Consider the following 17,236-nt stretch of genomic DNA (forward strand, 5'->3'; position numbering starts at 1 on the left):
CCAATTAAATGTTAGAATGAGACTAGACATACAACTTATACCTTAACGTTCTGTCTTCATGAATACATATTTTCAAACTAATTGTTGAACCAAACTTCACCTTAGATGGATGAGATCCCGGGTTCGATCCTTGGCCAACTAAAATTATGGCTGAAAATATCGTGTCTGTAACTTTTTTTCTTGAGCATTTCTCAGCGTTCCTCTCACAGTTTCTTCATTTCACCATTTGCTTTATTCTTACCAAAATAATTGTAGAGTGTCAGATTTCATTTCATTTTAATACACAGTCAAGGGAAATCATTTCAATACATAGCGAAGAGAGAACACTAATTATTTATTTAACTAGTAAAGAATCTGATTTCAAATTTCAATATAAGACAGCAGTGGGTCAGTAGTAGTTTTTGCAGTCGTTGGGAGTACCCCAGTTAGACTTTGTAGTGAACAACATCGTGTCCGTGAACTTTCTTGAAGTTTTCCACTCACTTTTTCAATATTTTCTTTTTATAAGACGAGACAACATAAAATCATTCATTTTTCATAATTACTGTCTCCTTTAGCCTAACCAACTTTAAACTTTGATTAGTTTACCACAAGACAAAGATAAATATTACTGGTGAAAAATCAAATAAGCAATTAGCAATAAGAAAATACTGCTTCAATTCTCTCTCTTTTCAATTGTTTTGAAATCTTCAAGGTTTGTACAGTATAGTTCCGTGTACAGTTTGTTTTCTATTGAAAAAATCATGTAAGTACCAATTAAAATTGTTTCATGGCTAAGTGGTTAGTATGATCGTCTTGGCTAACTGGATAGTACATCAGTGTTGGACATTTAATTTTTTTATTTGTACGAAAACATTTTCTAATATCACTTCCTAATGTTCACACTCATCGAGGAATGGATTCCCGGAGATAGGTCATGTAGCAACAGATTAATTCTTACGAGGAATGTTATACTAAGGATTTAGAAAAAAATAGAGCCTTCTTGCTGAAAGGAAGAATAAACTCAAAATTCAACGATTCATAAAAAAATAGAACTTGCAATAATTTTAAGTATATATAAAAGAAGAAACCTTATATGTTTTGCACAAAATGAATTTTCATTACATATTAGTTATTGAGACTATTATCAAAATACCTCTCCACTGTTAAAAAGTTAGAAAGGTTTTAAAAATTCATAGGAAAGAAAACACAAATTTCCCAACACCCATCCAACAATACACAATTTATTTACAAAATATTTACATATATATATATATATATATATATATATATATATATATATATATATATATATATATATACAAATATTTACACCCCACAATTACTTCACCCCCTCTTCCTCTTCCTCCACTTCCTCTTCCATCACTTCTTCCTTTTCTTTTTTCTCTTCCCTCACCCTCCCCTCCAAATCCCACTTCACTCCTAAAATCTTCACACTTGATTCTTTCTCTTTTTCTGATACATAAAGTTCCAATATGATATTATTCACACAGTTCGAACATGTGTGCCACTTTCCCTTATAAATGTTATTAATGCAACTGTTAGATAGGAAGTATGATTTTCTCTGCCCTCTCTCTTGTATTTTTGTGTACAATATTCAATACAAGTCATGGGGGTACTACAGGGTGATGGTTTGATTCTTTTTAAAAGAAATATTCTCAATTTTCTTCGGCATTCCTCTGAATTACAAGATGATGCGAATGGTTGTGGGTGCCCTTCCATTTTTCTGCAAAATAAAAAAAAAAATAAAAAATGTTATTAGTACAACATATTTTCACCAAATTATTGTTTTTAATGTGCACAATATATACTTAATAGAAATAGTAATTCTGTTATTCTGTCCACGTACGAGAATCAGTTTTTTAGCGTACAAAAAAACTATAAGAATATCTTTAGTTTGCAAGAGCTATGTAGGATTCTGGGATAGTACTTCATACATTTTCGAATTCTCAATAAATCTGTACAAGCAAACTATCTGTGCTGTGTATGATCCAAGCCTAATTCCCAATAAAATGTTCATATAATTCGATTTGAGCGTTACAATTCTCAAAATCTATAAGAAATACCGTTACTAAAGTGCCGTTAAACTTAAGATCAAGTCTAGTGTTCCCTCAGAATGTAATCGCTAACGCTCTCACATTCAGTGCGAGTAGTGTTGTAAAAAAAACGGTTTTTTTTCTGTGAAGTTTTTTTTCAATAAAAAACATCGTTCTTTTTCATGTTTTTTTCAAATGACTGTTTTTTTTCTGGCAACCATTATTTATTGATTTATGTTGCAGATAATTGAAATAATCAACAGAACTTGAGTCGAAGCCCTCGTAACTTACAAATCGTTCGTTTGTTTTTACCTATACTAGCAAAATTGTGTGATTATTCCTTTCGCATCACAAAGACACATCAAAAAAGTAGCTAACAAAAGACAATAATTTATAAAAAGTTTAACTATAGGAGGTATGAAATTCTAGCGAAATTGGTATGACAATTGTTAGTACATTAATTTCAAATATTAGATACATATTATGTAAGCACATGTGGAGCCTATTTTATTCATTGTTTCAAAGAATATAACAATAAACAATTCAGTATACATGACATGACGTACAAAGAAGGAATTGAACTCTGATATATTATTTCATACCGTCTTAAATACTAGGGAACACTTCATTTTCATGGATTCAGTAACTTTTTGGGATATACACTGCAAATCCCAGTAATAAAAGGCCAGTACGTTGATCTCACTACACACCCTGCTGAACAACAACATATACTGTTCTTGGAAGGTCAATAAGAAATATGACAAAATGCATAAACAAAAAAGCATCCGGAACGCTACTGAAGAAAGCAGAAAAAATAACCACTGACGTGAATGTAGAGATTCAGGACCGATGCGAGTGCTGATGTGAAAATTTTTTTAGTTGGTACCATATATGAGATTACTTAATTTTGTCATCATTACATAGATACACTTTCTTATTTAAAAAACTGTTCAGTATTTTTACAGTGTAATCAATTATAACAACACTTGTTTCACAAACTCTGCTTATGTTCTCTCGTGTTATTTATAACACTCGATGTTAATTTTTTAAATTTCTAGTTATATACGTACGACGTTTTCAAGTATATACCTTATAAAATCTTTTTCTGGGAATATTTTTATTAGTTCATTACTAAATTCATCATTTTCAATTGCCTTTTCATATGTATTAAAACATTGTCGTAATGTTGTGAATGTTTTTCCATGGGATTTCTGAAACTGTTGTAAAATTTCATCCTGGATGTCGATATCAGTAATTAAACATATCACTTTTGTTTTTAAAATATCCTTATGAATTACAAAGCATTTATGTATTGCACTTTGTTTATAATTGTGTGAACACACATCGAACAGTAACAAAGTTCTTCTCATAGGATGCCACAAATGGAACGTTTTTATTAAACTTTGAATGTTAATATCATTATTATTATGGCATTCGCACACGCAAAATGTTTCATCCGACATGATTTGTCTTCTATTCAGCAATACGTAGAAACAGTTTTCAAACACAATCTTTTTCTTTTGTATTTACATATATACACAAGCACAAATACGGGTAAAACTAAGGAACTGACATACTAATTTCATGATTTTAACGCTGTATTTATATATACATCTTGTTATGACATCATTGAGCAAGTTTAGCGGAAACCCCAATTAAAAATATGCAACCAATATCTTTCATTCTCTTTTAAGACCCCGTTTTAGAATGTAATCTGAAGTTTTTCTTCAAGAACTCCCTTTTTAGAAGTCTGTAACGTTTTAAAATTGTTATTCAAATGGTTATTGAAATGTATTTTAGCAGTATCAGTTTACGAAAACTTTATAGCATATACTTTTTCTTTGTAAGCGCACACTACTACTACTATTATAAATAATAATAATAAATTGGTAACCTTAAATTACGAGAGTTATTTTTGAATAACTAACTGTATGAAACATTGCATCGAGCTCTCTGTTAATTTTTGCTAAATTACATCAACTGCTTTATTGAAAAAAGAATTTAAATTTGGAACTAACTCACTGAAATAATCTTAACAGTAAGCACAACGGATGTGGATATGAAAACAAGTGTCCGTATTAGAACACCGCACGTATGAATGAAACTTCTGCTACGGGAAACATACAAGAGTAAGACAGTCAGGTAGCATATATAATACTAAAGTTAGAAGCTCGTATGATAGCGAATTAGTAAATATACTAAGGATATATTCTAATTTTAAAAAGAAGAAAAAAGAAAATACTTAGACATGTACATGGGATAGAGAAAAAACGAAAGACTCCAACTACCATGAGACAGAAATACAGAGCAAGGTTAGGTGAGGTTAGGTTAAGAATAGAATGAAAGGGAAAAAACAGAAAATAGATTTCTAATAGACCAACAAAAGCATAATAAACAAATATCAGCAAATACCTAGATATTTAGGGAAATAGACATAAGAACAGAAATAGACAGCAACAGACGAAAGAGAAATAAACAGAATACACATACGTAAAGAGATGGAAATAGACAGATAGCTAAATAGTCATGAAGAGAAAAGGAAATAAAGAAGGCGGGAAATACACATATAGTCATGTAAGAAGAGAGGGTGGTGAAGAGAGGCAAAGAAGAAGAAAGAAAATCTCCAAGTTGGAGCGTCCACTCAAACGAAAAAGGCTAAAATGTTTGCGTTATGGCTTGCGTGATCACACTGTAACGAACATTACACAGACTGAGACGTTGTCGTATTATAATAAAGATAGAGAATTTTTGGTTTTCGAAATCTTTGTAAGAAATATTAAAATGTTTGTATGTATAATTTACCGTTTTCAGAACTAATACCTGATGTACATCTTGTCTTAAATAAATCTTGAAATGGTGATGTGTGGACTTTGTATTAGTACTTCTCATGTAATAAGTCTCAAAGGGTATGAAATTTCGTGAAAAGTATCCGTCGCCATTACATACTGATTCAATGTGAAGTTGGAAGACTGCTTGCAGTGGTTGATTGACAGTTTTTCTTATTACTATATGTTCTACCTAGCAGAAAAGAGAAAACAGGCAAAATTACGGTGGCTACAAAATCCGAATGAAGTAACTACACAAAATTTCGCAGATATCAGGCGGGAAACTTCCAAAACTTTTAGAACAAAGAAACGCGATTTTTTGAAAGCTAAAATTAAGGAACTTGAAGATAATAGTAAAAATAAAAATATTCGGGACATGTATAAGGGGATCAGCGAATTTAAGAAAGGCTATCAACCTCGTGCTTATATATTAAAGAAAGCTGACGGAACAGTTCTCACTGATACGGATAGCCTCTTAAATAGATGGAAAGATTTCTTTGACGATTTGCTGAACACGCAGCCAAAAACTAATACGCGTGGAGAAAAGGAGATACACACCGCAGAACCGTATATTCCAGAACCCAATCGAATAGAAGTAGAAGCCGCTATAAAGAAATTAAAGAAACACAAATCTCCGGGTGTGGATGAAATTCCGGCTGAGTTAATTTTAGCTGGAGGCGAAAAATTGTGGAACAAGATACACAAACTCATTCTCCTTATCTGGAACAAGGAAGAATTGCCACAAGAGTGGAAAGAATCAATCATTGTTCCAATTCACAAGAAAGGCGACAAAACTGACTGTAATAATTATCGAGGCATTTCTCTTCTGTCAACATCCTATAAAATCCTTTCAAATATTCTATTAGCAAGACTGACCCCATACGCAGATGAAATTATTGGAGATTATCAGTGCGGATTTAGACGAAATCGATCAACTATCGACCAAATATTTACCATTCGCCAAATACTCGAAAAAAAGTGGGAATACAATATCCCGGTACATCAACTATTTATTGATTTTAGAAAGGCTTACGACTCGGTTAGAAGAGAAACATTGTACAACGTTCTCACAGAACTTGGAATACCGAGAAAGCTAATTAGATTAATTAAGATATGCTTAAGTGAATCCCAAAGTAAAGTCCGGGTAGGAAAATTTTTGTCCACGAGCTTTCACGTCCAAAATGGCCTGAAACAAGGAGATGCGTTGTCGCCATTATTATTTAACTTTGTTCTGGAGTACGCTATAAGGAAAATCAAAGATAGCAACCAGGGCCTACAGTTGAACGGTATTCACCAGGTTATGGCATATGCTGATGATGTAAATTTAATAGGGGATGATAGGAGAACAGTAGAAATAAATGCAGAGATCTTATTAAATGCTTGCAGGGACATGGGTTTAGAAGTAAATGCAGAGAAAACTAAATACATGGAAGTGCGTCGGGACCGTAATACGGCAAATTGTGGGGGCGTTAAAATATTAAATAATACTTTTGATAAAGTGGATACTTTCAAATATTTAGGATCAATATTAACAGATGAAAATCATATTCACGAAGAAATTAAATGTCGACTAAAAGCAGGGAATTCGTGTTACTATTCGGTTCAAAATCTCTTGTCGTCGCGAATTCTGTCGAAGAATTTGAAGCTTAAAATATATAAAACGATAATCATGCCTGTTGTTCTGTATGGTTGCGAAACATGGTCACTTACTCTGAGGGAAGAACATAGACTGAAAGTATTTGAGAACAGGATCCTGAGAAGAATATTCGGACCCAAGAGGAACGAGAATGGGGAATGGCGGAAACTTCATAACGAGGAACTACATAGTTTATACGGCTTACCCAACATTGTTAGGGTCGTCAAGTCTAGGAGGCTTAGGTGGGCAGGTCATGTAGCTAGAATGGAAGAAAGTAGAAACGCTTTCAAAGTCTTGACTGGAAGACCCATAGGAAAACGACCATTAGGAAGACCTAGGCGCAGATGGGAGGATAATATTAAGATGGATCTCGCAGAGATAGGAATACAAAGTAGAAACTGGATGCAATTAGCTAAGGATAGAAGTCAGTGGAGAGCTTTTGTGAACGCGGCACTGAACCTGCGGGTTCCATAGGCCATAGAGTTAGTTAGTTAGTTATATGTTCTACACCGTTGCTTTCCATTCTTTTTAAACACTATCACATGTTTAATGATGATTTTAAATTTCCATAAGAAATGTCCTTCAGTTCCTTGATGGTATCCATACCAACACTACAACAGTGACATACCAGATTGCCTAACATCAGAGGATAAAATCGAAAGCAGAGTTCAGTCTAATTTTCTCTATAATTTTGACAAATATACCTCTAGGTTACATTGTATTTCTCATGCACTTGACATCCTCCCGCGTACTACGTTCTATTATATAATCCACGTAACTGCACTTCCTCAACCAAAGTGTATTGAAATTCCGTGAATCAAGTTCCACTATGTTTTCCGTAACCAACAATCCTATTCTCACATGTTCCATTCCCACTCTTTCTTGTCTTGTGACGTTTCTGTAATTTACTTGCGACGTATATGAGCACTTTATCTGTATCCATGAAAACTCGTAACTTCATTAAATTATTTTCAATCTTTTGCAATTATTTATCCACATAACAATAAATAATATATGTATATATTGCAAAAATAAATAAAATCGATTCACGTTACAAAAAATATAGAAACCGTATCACGGCTTCACCCCCCGGACCTTTAGTGCATCAGTCAACCATTTTACTCGTTACTCCACAACAGAAGCTAACACGGTTTAATATCGAAGTGTGGTACCCAAATTCTTGCCCCGTGCTTGTACAATAAATATTTTAATTACGATAGTACATGGCTTCTCTTATTACCAGCACTGTTCTATAAAATTCGCTAACCTCATAATATAAATTTATTTTAAGTGAATTATGACTACACCAATTTTCTCTATCATTTTGACAAATATACCTATAAGTTACAACGTCCTACCACTCCGAAAAACATATATACACTCCTATGTTTTCTGTAATCAACAATCCCGTACTCATGAACATAGTAAAATTATTATTATTTTCTAACGACGTTCTATCCCATTCTCAATTAACTTTATCCTGCAAACACTCTTGCGACATCCTCTGAAAATTTACTTCTGACAGTGCTTAATCTATATGTTATAATAGCCATGAAAATTATTTATAAACAAACTTCCACGGAATAAAAAATAAATGCGATTCACCTTACAAAAATACAAAGAACAAATTTTCTATCACAGCTTGAGCGAGGATCGAAGCCCGGAACTTTAGTGCATCAGTCAACAGTCTTACTCGTTACACCACAACGGAAGCTAACGCGGTCTAATAACAAAGCGTGCCACCAGGTAATTATCGTATCAGCATTTATTTTAAATGCAATTTACTAGTGTTTTCCTTATTAATAATATCAGCTTATATTTCTGCTTTCAATATAATGATCATCTCACATTCGGTGTATGGATTTCTTTCAAACATGGAACGTTCCATGTTTTTTTTATTACTATGTGTTTAAAAACTTGGAAGAGAAGTTTGTATATTAAATATGTTTCAATTAATAAATTTTCTCACCACATGCAAACTAAAATGTTCATCCGCTATCCAAGTTTCCTAGAAAAGGATACAGTACATTATTTAAATAAATATTATTAAGGTTCCATCACTGCAACCCACACCCACCTTCCTTTTCATGCCCGAATTAGTTTCATGAAATTAGAATTTATTTGTGTGGATCTGTATTCTCGAACATATATGCTGTACGAACATTTATCCTCATATGTGTATATACATATAATACTAATACTCTGATGTGGTCCCCCTTACACTTACGTTTACGTTCATCCACCTGTCAAAACTTATTCTTTGCATCCAATAGATACAAAATTTAAGTCTAGTTCTTGTATACTTTCTGACTTTAAGTTCTTGAGACCATTCATCTTGCTACCATGTAATGGTTTTAGCTATATGGCCTACAATATCTGTCAACCCTAACTTTGTGGTGCACTGTTCAAAACAGAAAAGGATTTCCAAAGAATCATCACTATGTTAGGTATAACTCGGTACTACTTTCAGGAATTCAGTTTTGATTAATTCTCGAAATAAACGGTGTAAGCTATCAAATTGTTACAGAGAAAAGTAGACGGTAAGAACCATAAAGTTAAGTATATTTAAAAATTTTTGCAGAGTGTAGTGAACAGCCCTTAGTTGCATTGGCATTATCCATTTGTTTTAGCTTAAAACATAATCAATTCCAATAAACTGAATAAAAATTAAGTGTTAGAATATTGAAGATAATTCCATACACTATCATACTTCATCTATAATTAACCGCACACACCTTAGTATCTAATTTTTATTTGTAAGAGAGTTTCTATTCCATCTTAAGTTATTGAGAGTTTGATTCCCGGGTGCACTTATTATTTTTCACGAAGAAAATATTCTGAGAATTTAGAAAAATAACCGCGGTGCTGAACATCATCATTAATACTACCATTAAAATCTGAAGTTCTTCTTTGGGGCACCAGTGGCTCAGTGGAAGAGCGTTCACCTCTGGTGCTTGGGGTTCCACCATTTATTTGAACATTTTCATGACAATCATCAGGTTTGCATTCTTTTATAATTGTGGTGGACAAACACCGTGTGCGTGGGTTTTCTCAGGGTTTTCCCGCCACTTTCTATTTGTTTTTCAGAGTTTTCATAAAAGCTATAATACAAAAAAATCACCGTCTCCTTTAGCCTAACCGACGTAACAGTGGGATGTAAAACTCAAAGATTTCATTTCATTTTTCAAGTTTTTTCTTAAATCCAACTGGATAAATGGTATATCTATTATCAATTAACATTCAAGTTATAATTTGTCCTTCTACACTGAAACCCTTCATGTATGTCAACCATACTTTACCTTAGATAGAGGGATATTTAACCATAGTTCATTTAGATGGATCAGTGTCATCTCAGTTTTATTCCTTGACCAATAAAATTGCAATAGACATTATTGTGTTCTTTTACAAGTTTTCTTGAACTCTTCATCCTACTATTTCTTTCATCTTAAAAACGAACTTTTTAAAAAGTGATTTCATATAAAATAGCCTCGGTACATAAACGCAAAATGTTAAATCCGCAATTTCAAACCCAAAAAAAAGATACCTAATTATTTATTCAACTAATTAAAAAAACTAATCTCATTGTATATTCGGAACTGTTCCCTGCCAGCAAGTAAATTTTAGCGTTCGCACGAGAAAAGTTTTCGATTTTCTTTACATTGTCTGCATAAATATTCTCGAGGTTCTCCCGTTTCCTCCCAGTTTTCACTACGTGTATTTTATTCATTCATCTTAAACTGATCTGCTCTGAGTTAACCAAGAAGTAAAATTCAAAGATTTCATTTTTTCTTTCTTTTTAAGTTTATTAGAAGTATATTTTCAGATATGCTCTGTAAACATTCATCAAGAATAAAATAATTAGTAATCAAAAACTTTGTTTTCCATTAATTATCTTAAAAGTGATGAAAACACAACATAGCAAATCGTGAAAGAAATAAAAAGCAAAGCCGTAAAAGACATTTCTAATAATATTCCATTATGAATCTGTAACCTCATTCCTATAGAATATCAACTAAATTTTTCTGTTTCTCATTAATTCTGACCAAGAATTTCAAATAATCCCGATTTTTTAAAAAAGTATTAGTTTATTTTCTACTGCAGAAACAATAGTAAGTATCTAGTGGTTAGCGCATTAGTCTTTTACAAGTAATTTCTATTTGCACAAAACACAGTCTGGTTCCCAATGCGAACTCATGTGATTCGAACTGCTGATAAAAAAGTCTTGCCTGCTGACTTTTAACTTTGGGTTAAAACAAAAAGAGTGATAAAATATTTTCAATAAACAATTAAATAATGGCTAAAGAAGAGGAATAGTGAGTTAGTTTCACCCTACAATTGTATATATTGGTCAAAGAAGTAGAGGGGAATCAAACTAGTTACTCCTGAAACTCAGGTGCAGTTTAAAAAAGTTTTCCTTGGTGACTTAATTTTGGGTTAAAACAAAAAAAAACTGTAATAAAATATTTTCAATAAACAATTAACTAACAGTTAAAGAAGGGAATCAGTTTTAGTTTCACCCTACAATTGTATATATTAGTCAAGAAAGTAAAAGGGAAACGAACTAGTAATTGCACACACTGCAGCAAAATTAAAAAAATTCTTGCCTGCTGTCTGTTAACTATATAGTGCACCAACCTTTCGTAATGGAAAAGCCTGACGTTTTTCTTTCTGCTTCTTTTTAAAATTCTAACAACAATTGTTATTACTCTATTATCAAAATAACCTTTTATTGCTGAAAATTCATCCTTGCGTTCTTCAATACTTTGCAGTTAATAAAAGACATCTACATTTTCATTACACAATATTTACCGATATAACTTCAATATGACCAGCAAAAAAGTTACACATTTATGAACTTTGTTAGGAAGGTTTAAAAATTCAAAGGAAAGAAAACTCAAATTTTCCCTTCACCCACAAAAACATTCATTTATTTTACAATATATTTACAAATCTTTATAACACCAGAATTAGTTCTCCCCCCTCATCCTCTTTACTTAGTGCTTCCTTCTCTTCCTCTTCCATTTCTTCTATTGATCCCTCTCTTTCTTTCCACCCCCACTCACGCCCCTCGAAATCCCAAGGTAGTCCTAAAATTTCTTTTTCTCTCAGTTTTTCCTCTATCATTTCTCATTATTATGCTTGCTAGTTCAAGGTTAACACAGTTGTTACATACGTGCCATCTTTCTCGCGCCTTTTTTCGTGTACATTCATGTGAAAAAAACCGAAATTAATTTAAATTCTTTATTCTCACATTGATCATGATAAAAATCAGCTGCTGTATATTCTTCAAATTCGATTTCAAAATTGCTAACTTTTTCTTGAGCCATTATCTTCTGCAAAATAAAAAAGAAAGAAAAACTAATTACAAGTTATTTTCAGCAGAATGGTATCAATTATAATTATTCTTTTAATAAACACAATATATTCCTAGCTTGCAATACCAAATCTGAGGGGGGCTACTTTATTGTATTTGAATTGTTGCTAAAAGCAATACAAAAAAGTTTTCTTCATATGTCTCAGCTAAACTCTCATAAAAAGTTAAACTTCGTGTAGGTCCACGCTTCATATAGCATCGTTGCTGAAGGGGACGGTAAACTCAAAATCAATTCAAACTTCACCATTGGTAAAGAATTACCATATATGTGTTTCATTGTTATCGCAGTTCGAATTTGTTTTCCAATGACCATTAATAGGTTCATGTTTTATATAACCACGCTGCTGAACGGTTGGTTAACTGAAATTAAGTTACCATGTACCGCTAATAAATCTTACAATATGTTCTTGAATAAAACCTGCCACGTAAAAGACCCGGGTTCAATCCACAATCGATAATATTTCCGTGTTCAGTGCTAGCGGGCCCGGGTTCGATTCGCGGTGGTTCCGCATAGTGTAATCGCTAAGGCTCTCTCCTTTGGTGGAAGCGGGGTTAGTTTCAATTTCCAGTGGTCCCGCATAACGTAACCGATAATGCCACCGCCTTTGCTGGAGGAATACCGGGTTCAACTTCCGCTAAAAACTAGCGCTCCCCTCGAGTGCTGTAGTAGCTAACGCCCGTGCGTTCGGTGCAAATGAACCAAATATCAATTCCGGTAAGGCATTCAGGAAAAAAAGTGAAAGCTTTTTGCGTCAACCAACCCAAATGAAGTAGATTGGTTACTTAACTACGAGCGCAATTTCCCCCTCCACCCCCTAACTACCAAAAATTACAAACCCGTCACTGACCACTGAACTTAAATAAAGAAGATGAGAGCAAAGTAGATTAGATATTGTACACTGCGCATATGCTTTTATGACACTTAAAATCATAAAAACTTACATCTAAAAACTTCATCTTAATCTCCAGTTTATAAGCTTTCATTTGACACTTGAATCATGAAAATCCATTAATAATTAGCTTTAAAAACTCAATGAGAAGAAATACATACAAAATACTATATCTACTTCGGAACAGGTGATCTGTCACTGATTCATTTGAACGATTCCAGTACCAGGACAGGACCGTCCAATCCGATTCTCTTTCCTTCTGTTCACGCCAACATACATATATATACATTAGCCTCTTCCTTTAACAGAACTTTTTAGCTAGCAGCGGACAGGGAGCGCTGTATATACCGATGACGTCGTATAATACTTGTTAGACAACGTCATATATACACATTCAAGTACTCTTTTTGTCTTCACCAAAGGGAGCTGTACTGATGACGTTGTATAATAGCTGTTAGACTGCGTCCCTGAATTCACAAAAAGTATCTCTCGAGTTTCTTTCTCTCCTTCCTTCCCATCAACACTCAGTGATAAACTACATGATATGAGATACCATCTATTGAGTAGGTGAGTAACTTCTTGATCATAGCCATCTAGCTGGTAAATATAGCTAAAACATTAAAGTTCAAAAAAAAGAAAAAAGTCAGTGTCTCCAACTCAATATATTTTTTTCGGAACGTTCCAGGATTTTAATTTTTCAAGATATCGCTTTAAAACATATCGGGATGAATTCACCCCATTACTAATAAATATGATAATTGTTAAACATGAGTTGGCAACACTTGCAGACCCACCCCCAAAATAACGTTATTATTTAATACCTCGGCCCCTAATTAACCGATTTTCAAAATTCAAACGACATTCGATAGAGAAATAAATTTACCATGTTCTGAATGTATTGTGGGTTGCATACCTCTAAGGATACTATTTCGAATTTGTTATATCCGTTGTTTATTAACCGATTTTCAAAATTCAAACGGCAATCAATAGACAAATAAATTTCCTATCTATCGAATGTCTTATAAATTGCATAACTCTGAGGATATAATTACAAAAAACTGAAATAAATATCTTATTTATACATGTATCTTTAAAATTTAAATGACATTCAAAAGTACTGCTTCTCCTTATGCATTGTGAATGTGTAAAGATCTCAGTTTTATGGCTTTATCACCATAAAACACTTAGAAAATACTTAAAATTACAAGTTCGGATATTGATAATGGAATCTTCTGTTAACCTCGTTCTCTATAGGAAACAATGACTTCTTAAACTCTGTCCACTGATCGTAATTCAAGCTGAATAGACAGCCGTTAATATCAAAAACCACTTGAACTTCGGTTTGCACATTTTTCACAATTACATTAAACTTATTAGTAAGAATGAACTTTTTGGGGGGATCCATTTTTAAACACTCCATTTTTTACTTATGACAACATATTTTTGTTCATTTTCGTTCATTTATTGGATTTACATACAGAACTCAACAGTTGGATAATTACCTTTTAGACCAGTGTATTTGATTTTTGTTCCATCTTTAACGATCTCATCAATCATTTTATCTGTTAAGTGTTTTGTAAATCTAGGTGGAAGAAAAGCCTTGAACTTCTCACACTCGATTAATATGCTCTTTCCAAACTTAGTTTTAATCTTTTCCATTTTCACAATCTTATATTCTGTATTTAATTCTAATTCTCTTAATCCAATAACCTCTTTTTGTTCAAGACTTCCAAGCTTGTTTAAAAAATCAACGTGTTTTGCCATCGTATTTATTATATAGAAAATCAATCTTCAATTTTTATCCTCACCAAAAAAGATTAATCATTTTTGTCAATTTCGTTTGATGGAAAAAATTCCATAAAACAATCGTTAATGAAAACAGTTTGAGGATGCAAGGGTATCTTTTCGATACCCTTTAAAGTCGCTTATGGCTAACTGATAAAGGGCCAGTGATACTGGCTCTTAGATTCTTGAACCGTAAGCGGTGAGCAAAACGCTCACCCTTAAAATCTCTATATGTCCGTTGATATTTTGTTAACTATCTAAAACTCTTCAACTACTTTCTCATTCTTGGGATCATATGTAAAGTTCTTTGGCCCAATTAAAATCGCATAACATATAGTATCAGCAGCCACAGCTTCTGCAAAGTCTACAACAATCTTTATGTTTGTTCTCTCATTTACCGACACATTCTTCCTCTTACTGCAATTAATCACATAAATTGGTCTGTTATCTATAAACTCTTTAGGGTCATAGTACATTTCGGTGTTGCCACATGTTATTCTCTTAAATGCAGTATAATCTTCGTACATCTTGAAATAATCCTTGTTAGCAATATCTAAGTTTCTTGATTCTTTTGGAAATACCTCATTCCTCCCATTCTTAAGATAGATATTCTTTACCTTACAATGATCAAACTTACTTGCATCTGCTGTTTGTTTGCCACTTCTATCAGTTTGGAACATTACAACTACGAAATCAGGCATATCAAATTGTCTAGAATTAAATTGAGTAGTAACATCAAACTCCAAGAAAGAACCTGTAACAGTCTTTTGAACACATTGATAAGTATGGAATGAAAACATGATTTTTGGTTCTTTAAGAATATTCAACTTTAACTTGTTTTCGTAATTAGATTCGTATTCAACAATAGGCATTCTTATCTCCATACTCTTTATTGTTATTTTTCCATCATGAGGAGGTGCTCCTGATCCAGTCCATTTGTACAAAACATCGTTATTGTTGTTAGCTTTTGTAAATGTTATTCTCAACCCACCTTTCCACATAACCTCTTTATAATCACTTAAGAAGCCTGGAATTAATCTTAATGGATACAAAACACTAAAGTCCTTTCTTAGACCAAGTTTATCATCTGTTTCAAATCCTGCTTGTTTTAGATATTCAACTTCTGGTTTGGAAATCTTTAATGTTCCGACAGCTGTAGATGTTATTCCTGGTAGTTCAATCTTATCTATAACAACTCCATGCTTTCTAACCTCAATTTGAGAAAAGAAGAATGGGAAGAAGTTATCTACAAGTTTTATAGTATAATTTGCGCCAAATGTTCCTCCAACTGATGCACCAACAACCTCAAAAGTCATATGACAATCTGCTTTGTGTGGATGTATAAAGCCATCGCCCACATTGAAATCAAACTCAATATCTTTGTTAGCTTCATTCAAATTATTAAATGTTCTTGTGTTAGCTTTAAAACTCTGTAACTCGTAACTCTCAACACTATCTATTTATTATAAAGAAAATCTTGAAACAACGCTTTGATGGGATATGTCCATAAAAGAATCATTGGCCCTTCACATGTGAAGGGCATATTAACAATCAAAAAGTTATAATCCTCATCCCAAGTTAACCTTAGCATTCATAGCAGTACCAACTCCAAAAGCAGCTAACCGTTCACCAATTGGCGCGTCACTACTAAATGCTCTTTTCCATGCTTTAGTTTCTAGTTCCTTATCTGCAATATGTCTCGACTCTGTATCTTTATTGTCTCTGTAGTATATATCGTGTTCTTTACAAGCCTCATCTAATGGGTTAATACCTTCATCACCTCTCTCTAACCTTTCTTGAAGCTTAGTCCCAGGCCCGCAAAATCTAAAACCTGGAATATGTAATTCAAATGGGAGTTTATTAATCAAATCATTTACTAATCCTTTCCCAAGCTTCTCATCATTCCAGAATCGTGGTGGTAATGTATTTAAGATCTTAATCAAATACCCTATACCTTTTGGATCATTAGGAACGAATTGTTAAAGCTTATTATTAATCATACTCACTATACCTACTTTCTCATTGTAAAAGTTATGATTACCAGCCTTTTCTTCTCCATCTATAACTATTAGCCGATCAATTAACTTTCTCACATCATCCATCCATATATATTCTTTAGGTATCTCTGTATATTGTTTAATTCCTTCACCAGTCCTTTTAGGTGTCATGTTCTTTTTAGGAGTTGGGGGTAAAGTTGGTTCAATATAATTATCCCAAATAGGCTTGATAATATTAATGTACTTTGAACCTCTACTAGATGCTACCTTTTTATCTCGATTATATTTTTGGAAGGCAGCATCTGAGTCTATTATTATTTCCTTGTACTGTTCAAAATCGTCATCATCATAATCTTCAATGGTTTTACTAGTATTCGTCGTTAACAATTCCCATAGACCTTCTGTTCCTTTATAAGTTTTACCATTAATTATCAAATCATCACCATTCACTTTAACTTCCAAATTTCCTATCTTGTTTATTATTTTTCCATCTTCTTCTACAGTTCTTATTCCAAACACAGCATCATTTCTTTTACTATTTCGTCGCAATCTTACCAAATGACTGTGCTGTTGTTAAACGTTCTACTCCTTCCACTTTGTCTTCAATTTGTTTTCTCATTTGTTTTATTTCTCCCGTTATAGGCGTATCACTACTACTTGGAGAACTATCATAAGTTATCTTTTTAGGTGTTT

The 17,236-nt window shown here is 33.0% G+C and overlaps 1 long non-coding RNA gene across 2 annotated transcripts in view; it reads right to left on the reverse strand.

Annotated features, from left to right (window-relative positions):
* Nucleotides 1–1,337: 1,337 nt before the first annotated feature.
* The window catches only part of LOC145673832 (uncharacterized), a 164,481-nt gene continuing 148,582 nt past the window's right edge, over nt 1,338–17,236 (reverse strand). Inside the window, exon 5 of one of the 2 annotated variants that reach the window (XR_014128827.1) lies at nt 1,338–1,726. This is a non-coding gene — a long non-coding RNA (uncharacterized LOC145673832). Of the gene's footprint in view, nt 1,727–11,379; nt 11,831–17,236 lie in introns of those variants that run through there. The other variant, XR_014128826.1, reaches the window with a different exon arrangement.

Source organism: Thermobia domestica, chromosome 17, assembly GCF_964235325.1.
Source record: "Thermobia domestica chromosome 17, izTheDome1.hap1.1, whole genome shotgun sequence".
Lineage (NCBI taxonomy): Eukaryota > Metazoa > Arthropoda > Insecta > Zygentoma > Lepismatidae > Thermobia > Thermobia domestica.